We start from the raw sequence: 10,000 nt of genomic DNA on the forward strand, positions 1-10,000 counted from the left end.
TCAACTTACTTTTGGGACGCCCTACCCCTATAAAAAAGAGAAAGTACAGGTTGATTAATATCTATATAAAAAAGGCAGATTGATGTGTGACGAAGAAAGAGTTCGCGCTTTTCTGCGTGTTTGAGTGTATGTATGTATTTATGTATGTATGTATGTGTGTGCGTGTCCGTTTGTATGCGTATATCTACGTATATATATGTGTGTGTATGTGTGTATGTGTGTGTGTGTGTGTGTGTCTGTGTAAATTTTTGCGCAAAAGCCGCGTTATAAAGAAAGGCGATGTTGCTTAGGCATAATAATATTTTCTTTCCGCTTTCCTTGTTTATTTTATTGTATTTTATTTTATTTTATTTTATTTTATTTTATTTTATTTTATTTTATATTTTATTATCTTCTATTCATTTCTTTTTTTCTCGATCTAAACAATTTCATCCACCTGAAACGAAAATCTTCATAATTTTTGACTTTGTTTCGTTTCCTTTCGTTTCGTTCCAATCAGTTTTTTTCTTTCTTTTTTCTTTTTTTTTTTTTTTTTGCTTTTTTCTTTTTTTTTTTTCTTTTTTCGTTTTTGTTTGCTCTTTTCTTTACATCTTATTAAATCGTCTCTGACAAGAGACAAATGGATCGAACGAACGACAAGATTAATTTCTTTCTTTTTTTTTTTTTTTTTTTTTTCGAACGAACGGCAAGATATTTTTTTCGAACGAACCACGGCTTTGATTTTTTTTGAAATTTACGGATACATATATATATATATATATATATATATAAATTTTTTTTTTGCTGTCTATTCCGTATGTCTGTGCGTGGGTGGGTGCATAGGTACGTGTGCGTTTATTTTTAATTTTTTTCTTTCTTATTATTGTTATTATTATTATCATCGCTCAAAGAAAACTTTGACAAATATAAATCGTTTCTCAAACACAATACACACACATATATATATATATATATATATATATATATATATTTAGAGAGAGAGAGAGAGAAAGATATAGAAAACAAGATCATTCGTCAACTAATCGTTACGTAAAAAGCTCTTTAAATTCGAGATCCTTGCTAGAGGTATTATTTTGGCTTGTAGCCATAGTCCGTTCGTGTTTATCTTGCTATATCTATTGTTAAACAAGATCCGTTTATAGCATTTAATAAGAATGCTCTATCGATAATGCCTCGATCGATAATGCGAGAGACGGACATGAATAATTATATGCGACATAAACGATGCGCACATACAAAGAATAACAAAGACACGAGGACGACAATATTTAAAAAGAAATATAAAGAGAGAGAGAGAGACAGAGAGAGAGAGAGAGAGAGAGAGAGAAAGAGAGAAAGAAAGAGATAGATAGATAGAAAGAAAGAGAGAGAGAGAGAGAGAGAGAGACAGAGTAATTTCTTAGGTAGGGACAAGTGTATTGAAAAGGGGTCATGTTTGCATGTATTGAAATACTTGCTTTTTATTTTTGTCTGTTCTTTTTTTTTTTTTCGTTTTTTTCTAAAAGAAAATGTTCAGTTTGAGAGAGAGAGAGAGAGAGAGAGAGAGAGAGAGAGAGATGTCCATCGTTCTTTCCCCCCTCCCCCTGGCCCCTCTTTTGTTGTTTGCATATATGCGTGTCAAGTGTCAAAATTTGTTTGTATTTGTGTTTGTATATATGCATGTATGTAACGTATATGTTTGCTTTTTTTTACGAAAGAGTGATATGGAGTCTGGGCCGTTGATGAAAATAAACTATAAAGTGGACGTGATATGTAATCTCGTATAAAAACCATCGACACTGCGGCGATACAGCTTGAAAAAAAAAAAGAGAGAGAGAGAGAGAGAGAGAGAGAATATGAAGAGACAACGAACGAACCAACAGATGATGATGATGATTATACATGTATATATGTATGTATGTATGTATGTATGTATGTTTATCGAGAGAGAGAGAGAGAGAGAGAGAGAAAAGATAGCAAATATAAGATTAAGAGTTCGGATAGATAACATTTGTGTGTGTGTGTGTGTGTGTGTGTTTGAATTTAACGTAACCGTGTAAGTATTGTTTCATAAGTCACAATTTTGGATTTGAATGTAATTTAGTTAGCGTTCGTTTTAAAGAAAAAAAGAAAAAAAAAAATGGAGAAAAAACAAGAAAAATAAAACAAAGAAAAAATATAATTAGCTCGTGATTGGTCTATCGTCTGTTGTAAGTATTGTTTGGATGAAAGTAGAAAAAGAAAAGTAAAAATATTAGTGATATTGTTGAATAAGATTGACAAATGAAAAAGTGTGAGAAGGAGAGTAACAGAAAGATGAATAAAAAAAAATAGTCCATCTCTCTCTGTGTATGTAGAAAGAGAGAGAGAGAGAGAGAGAGAGAGAGAGAAAGTGTCAGAATAAAAAGTAACGTCAAGGTCAACTTTGTTGAAGGATTAAAAGAAAAATTTGTCATAAGCTTTACCGAGGCATAACATAATAAAAAAAAAAAAAGAAAAAAAAATTAAGAAAAATTACGAATCTAAAAAACAAAAAGAAAAAGGTTGACGAAGAAGGGGTGATAATGATAATAGCGATGATGGTGATGATGATTGAAAGATATAGTAATTACTCTGTGAAATAAATTGTATGTATGAGCGAGAGGGTTGCTTTTGTGAATAAGTATGATGGAAAAAAAAAAAAAAAAGAAAAAAAGAAAAGAATAAAAATAAAAATAATAATAAGCAGCAGAATAAAAAAGAAGTAAAAAAAAAAAAAAGAGAGAGAGAGAAGAGGAAGAAGAAGAAGAAGAAGAAGAAGAAGAAGAAGAAAAAGTAGTAGAAGAAAAAGAAGATAAAATAATATATAACAAAGAAATAACATTAACGAAATCACATAATGATCAGATAATACATAACATTAGAAATGTAAATAAATAAATAAAATAAATAAATAAAATAAATAAATAAATAAATAAATAGATAAATCAAATAAGTGATAACGATAGGAGGAAATAATAAATACAATTGTAAATTATTGCAGCGGCGTATGCGGCTTTGCATTGGCGTATTTTTGCATAATTGGCGATCAGCGATATAATGATAAATAACATATCAAAGAGATATATTATAATGTAGTAATCAGCGTGACAGATATTGAGCGGACGTACAAATAGATAGAAAGAAATAGATGGATAGATAAACAGATAGATAGACAGAGACAGACAAATAGATAGATAGATAGATAAATAGAAAGGTAGAGAGATAGATAGATAGATAGATAGAGATAGAAAGACTGCGAGAACCCGACAAATAGACAAATACAACGGTTAGACATTAAAAAAAGGAAACGACAACGTATATATGAACATAGCCAATAGCTGCCCAAAAAAAGAGAAACCACAATGGCACTTATATTTTTTCTGAAAACTTACTCGATCTTCTTCTCCGGCTGCCTTTGATTTTTCAATTTTTCGAATCGCGCCGCGTTGGTCGATCGGTCGACGATGATGATGGTAGTGGTGGTGGTAGTTGGTGGTGGTAGTTGGTGGTGGTAGTTGGTGATAATTGGTGGTGATAATTGTGGTTGATTTAATTGATTGGTTGGTTGGTTGATTGGTTGGTTTTGTGTGTTGTATGTGGAGATATGGTCGGAGAGAGAGAGAGAGAGAGAGAGAGAGAGAGAGAGAGAAAGATAGAGAGAGAGAGAAAGAGAGAGAGAGAGAGAAAAAAATAGATAATATGAGTGAATGGATTAAACAGATAGACGAATAAATAGATATATAAATAACAAAGAGAGAAAGAGAGAGAGAGAGAGAGAGAGAGAGAGAGAGAGAGAGAGAGATAGATAGAAAAAAAAATCAAAGTGGAATAGAATATAGAATAATAAAAAAAGAAAAGTAAAAGAAAGAAAATTCAAAAAAAGAATAATAAATAAAGAAATATGAAATCAAAATATAAGAAGAGAGAGAGAGAAAGAGAGAGAGAGAGAGAGAAATGTCGGTGTCCGTTTCTTCTACGAACACCGCGTGTAAATATCTCTTATCGTGTATCTAATGCTATTCTAATCATGCTTTTTTTGTTTCTTTTTTTAATTTCTTTTTTTTTTTAACTATACCATCTCCACGAATGAATGATAGAGCAAACGAACGTTTCAAAGGATGGACGGCCATTTTGTATGTTTTCAATGATCTTTTCTCGATCGATAAAACAGTTTTGATCGAATAAAATCGATCTACGATAAGATTTTTAATAAATAATATATGAACGATATTTAAATCTATTTTATATATATATGTGTGTGTGCGTGTGTGTGTATATATATATATATATATATATATATAAATATAAATATATTTATATATATATATATATAGTCGTAAGAATAGTAACTACGCGCCATCCGGTCGCCCTATTTTCGTGATGATGGTAGAGCTGGTCTGCTCTAAATTTAAAACGCCATTTCAAGAATGATCGTTCTAAGTCTTCGCGCTCGCATCCTAATAATTTTCAAAATGATATTTAAATTTCATTTAACGTCTGTCTAACGTCATATAGAAACTTTTCATTCTTATAACGTTCGATATTTCTCCGTTAACGTTGAGAGTATAAATTTAAAATAATTAAGAGAAACAGAGACAGAGGCAAGAAACAAAAATAGAAAGAGAAAGAGACAAAGAGAGAGAGAGAGATAGAGAGGGGGGGGAGAACTAACAATAGTATCTACGTATATATTATTTTCATATATTAAATATGATATATCAGATGTATATATTTATGAAAAAAAAAAAAAAAAAAAGAAAAAAAAAAAAGAAATGAATTAATATTTTGAGAAAGCATGCGAATGAAATCCAAAGAGAAAAGGAAAAAAAAGCTAAGAAACAATCGTTTCGACAAAAAGTTTCGAAAAAAAGATCGGATAAATCTGATTGGTCGATTGGTTTGTGAAAAAATAATCCCACCAACGCGCCATGTTAATTTTGGTCTACTACCTACTATTAGAGTCTTAGACGATGACTCATTTAACATCTAACATCTTAACGTTAAATCAAATAATAGACGATCTATTGCTCTAACTGATCCATTGAACTACATATGCAATGTTATAATAAATGTAGGCGTAAATTGGTTGCGTTTCTAACGCGTTTCTAACGTTCGATCATCATACGTGATCGTAATATACATAGACGTTCATTGCGTTAGGGTTATTATTGGATGAACTATTTGTTTGTAATTTTTAAGAGAAGGAAAAAGAAAATAAAAGGAAAGAAAAGAGAGAGAGAGAGAGAGAGAGAGAGAGAGAGAGAGAGAGAGAGAAATGATAAAAATTGAATGACAAAAATGATCGAGTTAGATCGAACGAATAATGACGATTGATCTCGATTTTAATTGATCGAACGATAATTCTTGAAAATTCTTGGCCGATCGAGCAGAAATCATTGGAACACGTGCTTTATTTTTTTGATTTTTTTTCTCTTTCTTTTTTTTTTTTTATATCGATTCAACTTCATTCCAAGATATACAAAAAAGGAAAAAAGAAATAAATAAATAAATTAATTAATTAATTAATTAGTAAAAAAATAAAAAAAAAAAATATATATATATATATATAAACAAAAGCATTCTGAAAATTCTAATTTAAAAGAATGGAAGAAATTTTATCTACCACCCCCCACCCCCCATCCCTGTGGACATTTGTCGGACTCTAATTTCTTTTTTTCTTTTTTTTCTTATTCCTTTACTTCTATTTTTTTTTTTTTTTTTTTTTTTCTTTTTTTTTTTTTAATCCTTTTCGTTATAACTCACTCTAATTTTTGTTTTCTTTTTGTTTCCTTCGAGATCGACACGCGCGACGCGTCAGTCTTTTTGCTAAATCTTTCTTTTTCTTTTTTTCCCTTTTTTGTTTTTCTCGGATTCGAATCGATTCAATCTTTTTTTTTCTTTTTTCTTTTCTTTTTTTTTTTTTTTTATTTCTTTTTTTTTCGATAGTAACGAATAACCAAGGCACCGCTTCGGTGACCCTCGTATTGATAAACGAGTAGAATCCATAGCTGGAACTTACTTCCTGTAAAAGAAAAAAATGGAAGAGACGTGCGTGTTAGAACATATATACATACATATACATATATATATATATATATATATATATATATATAAATATAGTTATTATTTATATATATATATATTTTTTTTGTAAATTATTATTGGATATATTCGAGAAAGTTTGATATATTGTTAGAGAGAAAAAGAGAAAGACATAGATTAATAGACAGACAGAGAGAAAGAGAGAGACAGAGAGAGAGAGAGAGAGACATAGATAATGATGATATGAACAAAGACACTTACACTTCCTCGACCTCCTCCTCGCTGCTGTGAAACAGAAAAAAGGAAAAGTATTTTTGTTAGTCAATTGGGTCATATCAAAGGGTTCAACAATCAAGGGTTAGGGGGGGGGCAATTCGGGGTTTTGGGGGTTCCGGGGGTATTGGGTCTGTCAATATTTGTAACGATATATAACTAATTTTTATATTAAAATTTTTTTATATTAAATCACACATCACGTTTGGAAGATGTAAATGTTGGTTACACGTTACGTTGAAAACGTTATTATTCATCGACGAACTATATGAATATTATTTTTTAAATTGTTTACTTTTTTTCTTTTTTTTTTTTTTTTTTTTTTTTTTTTTTTTGTAGAAAAGAACTATCATTTGACTTTACACGTAATATCGATACACGATAAAAATTGATTAATAATAATTGAAAAATTTTGCTTAATTTTATTTTATTTTATTTTGAAAGGAATCTGCCTTATAGAAAAAAAAAATATATATATATATAATTTTGGTGAAATTTTTTCCAAACGAAAAATATTACACGCCTATACGAAAATCATAAAAGAATAAATATTATAACAAAATAATGAATAATGAATGTATAATGAAAAATCTTTTCTCTTAATTTTATTTCGTTCTATTTCCATTCTTCTTTCCCTTTAATATCCACAATTTTATATTTTTCTTTGATCCATTTATTCCGATATTTATTTTTCTTTCTTTCTTTTATTTTTTTATTTTTTTTTTTTTTCATTTTTTCAAGAAAATACATATCATATCGTGATCATAACGGAATTAATATTCACAAATTGATATGATAAAGTTGTAATGGGGATCGAAAAAAAAGTAATTACATTGTCGTAATTAAGTTCGGACAATTTCATGAAAAAATTATATACCGACTAACCATGCACATACAAGAGGATTTACAATAAAATTACAATTAAAAAAAATTTGCATTAAAATTGAAATTAAAAATTCACAATAAAATCAATAAAACGATGGGCGGTAACAAGGGTAGACGAGGGGACGGAAGGGGGTTGAGGGAAGATGGGTGTTGTTCCTCTCTCCTTGATACCAAATAAAATTAAGTAAAATAAAAAAAAGAAAAAAATAGAAATATATATATATATATATACAAAAAACGATTGGCCGAGGGAAAACAATGTAATAAATAATCACAGTGGAATAACTGAGGGTTGATTACGTACAAATAAAAAGACATGAGGGTTGTGCAGGTGTACGTGTACGTGTATGTGTGTGTGTGTGTGTGTGTGTGTGTGTAAATGTATTTGTTTCTCTCTTCTGATAATAAAAAAAAAAAAAAAAAAAAAATATATATATATTCAAAGAAAAAAAAGAAAGAAAATAAAGAAGATAAGAAAGGGTTGAAAAGAAGGGTTATTGCGTTCGAGGAATAAGAAATAGGGGGAGAAAGGGGAGGAGGGAGGGAGAAGGCGATAAAACTCAAAAGGTGACACGGTGATTTCTTTTTTTATAACACGTACACGAAAAAACAATGAAAACGAGACAGAGATAGAGACAGAGAGAGAGAGAGGGTGGATGGGGAGCAAGAAGGGAGGATAGGATAAGGGTTGCGTCAGGGTTGCATGTAATCTTACTTTGAATGGTTTTTTTTTCCCCACAAACTCCGATCACGATTATCGTCGAGATATATGTATAGCTCGTAAATAAACACTCGTAATCTTCAAAGAACGGGGAGGGGGTGCATGTATATGTGTGTGAGTACGTGGGTGGTGGTTGAGCCCTGTCGCAGGGATGAGGGATAGTCCCCTTCGAGATCCCTAGAGTTTTCATTTTTTTCTTGTTTTTTTGTCTTTTCTTTTCTTTTCTTTTCGTACGATTGTGAAAGACTTTTATTAGAGATAAGAAGATGAAAGAATCGCGAGATCCTGCAAAATTCGATCGGTTTAAACGTAAATTCGTACGATCTATCGATCCCTTTTTTTAATCGCCTTTATCTTATGACGCCCTTTTTGTTTTTTTCATTATCGTTCTTTCTTTTTTTATTTTTTTTATTTCTTTTTTTTTTTCGTTTCTTTTTTTTTCTCTCGAGCATGAGCTCATCGATTTTTGATTGAGCCAATTATTATGAATCCGGTCTCTAACGATAAATTATTATATTATATTATATATATACATATATAAAATTGAAAAAAAAAAAAATATATATATATATATATATAATTCTTTTTTTTATCCGAGACATCTTTAATAGGATCTTTTTGGTTTTTTCGAAAATATTTAAAAGCACCTAATTAGACAATAGCAATGTATGACCATGTAAGTGAGTAATCACTTACGTATGTACGTCTTTTAATATCTCAAATGACTATAAATAATCATCGAACTATCATAATCATTGGCTCATATTTAATAATAACTTATAATTATATTATGTAAATATTATAATTAATATACATACATATATATTTGTATAATATAGAAAGAACATATATATACACACACATACACACACACATATGTTCTTTCTTTATTATTTAATACCTTTCGATCGACTTTTGTTAAGAAAATCGACATGTGTAAGGAATTAATTTTCTTGATACTTATTTTTTCTTTTTTATACTTTTCAAAATTCGATTAAATCGATAATCGAATTTAAAATTCAATTAAATCAAAATTCGATTAAATCGATAATCGAATTCAAAATTCAATTAAATCAAAATTCGATTATATCGAATAAGATTCATACGTACGATATCTTGTCAAAAGTATGAACGAAAGTTCTTGAAAGAAATAATATCTTTCATATCATTCGAAAAGCTCCTCGATAAGAAGATAGCTTCTTTTATATATATTATATATATATATATATATAATATACACATATATACTTACGAGTATTGTTCCTCGTCGTCGGACATGTTTGCGGTTGATTAAGGAACTGTAACACGAAAATATAATAAGGATTATATATATATATATATATATATTTGTATCTTAATCATCTTTATCAATTATACTTGTTCCATTTGTTATACTTATTAATATACGAATAAATTTTAGCGAAAAATTACGTAAAGTATACAAATTACGTGACAAGTTTTGTCAATATTTTTTTCTCTTTCTTTTTTTTTAGTCTCAGGAGAGAGAAAAAAAAAAAAGAAAGAAAGAAAGAGAAAAGAGAAAAAAGCGAAAAGTAAGAAAACTAAGTGAATATCGCGAATTAAAATGGGGTCAATGATGCACCGACCTAAACGTAATTTGATATTCCGAAGGAACAGAGAAAAAGAGAGAGATAGAGGAAGATAGAGAAAGACTGAGAGACAGAAAGAGAGGACGAAAAGAGAGACAGAAAGAGAGGGAGAGAGAGAGAGAGAGAAAGAGATAGACATACTGCCAGTTTGCTAACCCTGGCCGCAAGCTCGGCCTCGCAAGCTCTATAAGGAGCCGGGTCCCTTCTCTTCCTCGTGGCTCTAATTTTAGAAAAGTCTTCTCTCTCTCTCTCTCTCTCTCTCTCTCTCTCTCTCTCTATTTATCTCTCTTACACACACATACACACACGCGCGCGCGCACGCACTCCTAATACTGTTTCTTCTTCTCTAATCCAATATGGAGAGATCGCTCTCTTAGCTTGCCTCACCATTTTCTCTAACTTTCTATACGTTTTTATTCATAAATACTTTCGTTTCATGGATTTATAAAAGAATTAGAAAAAAAGAACA

The 10,000-nt window shown here is 29.9% G+C and overlaps 2 protein-coding genes across 5 annotated transcripts in view; both read right to left on the minus strand.

Annotated features, from left to right (window-relative positions):
* The window catches only part of LOC124957134 (troponin T, skeletal muscle), a 15,179-nt gene extending 11,772 nt beyond the window's left edge, over window positions 1–3,407 (minus strand). Inside the window, exons 1-2 of the mRNA XM_047513871.1 lie at window positions 3,393–3,407; window positions 10–27 (exon numbers count right to left, since the gene is read on the minus strand). The gene's annotated coding sequence lies outside the window, so the exon portion shown is untranslated. The remainder of the gene's footprint in view (window positions 1–9; window positions 28–3,392) is intronic.
* A 2,865-nt stretch (window positions 3,408–6,272) lies between these two features.
* The window catches only part of LOC124956871 (U11/U12 small nuclear ribonucleoprotein 35 kDa protein-like), an 8,820-nt gene continuing 5,092 nt past the window's right edge, over window positions 6,273–10,000 (minus strand). The window contains exons 1-3 of one of the 4 annotated variants that reach the window (XR_007103389.1): window positions 9,529–9,666; window positions 9,174–9,219; window positions 6,277–6,327 (exon numbers count right to left, since the gene is read on the minus strand). The gene's annotated coding sequence lies outside the window, so the exon portion shown is untranslated. Of the gene's footprint in view, window positions 6,328–9,173; window positions 9,220–9,528; window positions 9,667–10,000 lie in introns of those variants that run through there. The other 3 variants (XR_007103387.1, XR_007103388.1, XM_047513217.1) reach the window with 3 other exon arrangements.

The sequence above is a fragment of the Vespa velutina genome, chromosome 24 (genome assembly GCF_912470025.1).
Source record: "Vespa velutina chromosome 24, iVesVel2.1, whole genome shotgun sequence".
NCBI classification, from domain to species: Eukaryota; Metazoa; Arthropoda; class Insecta; order Hymenoptera; family Vespidae; genus Vespa; species Vespa velutina.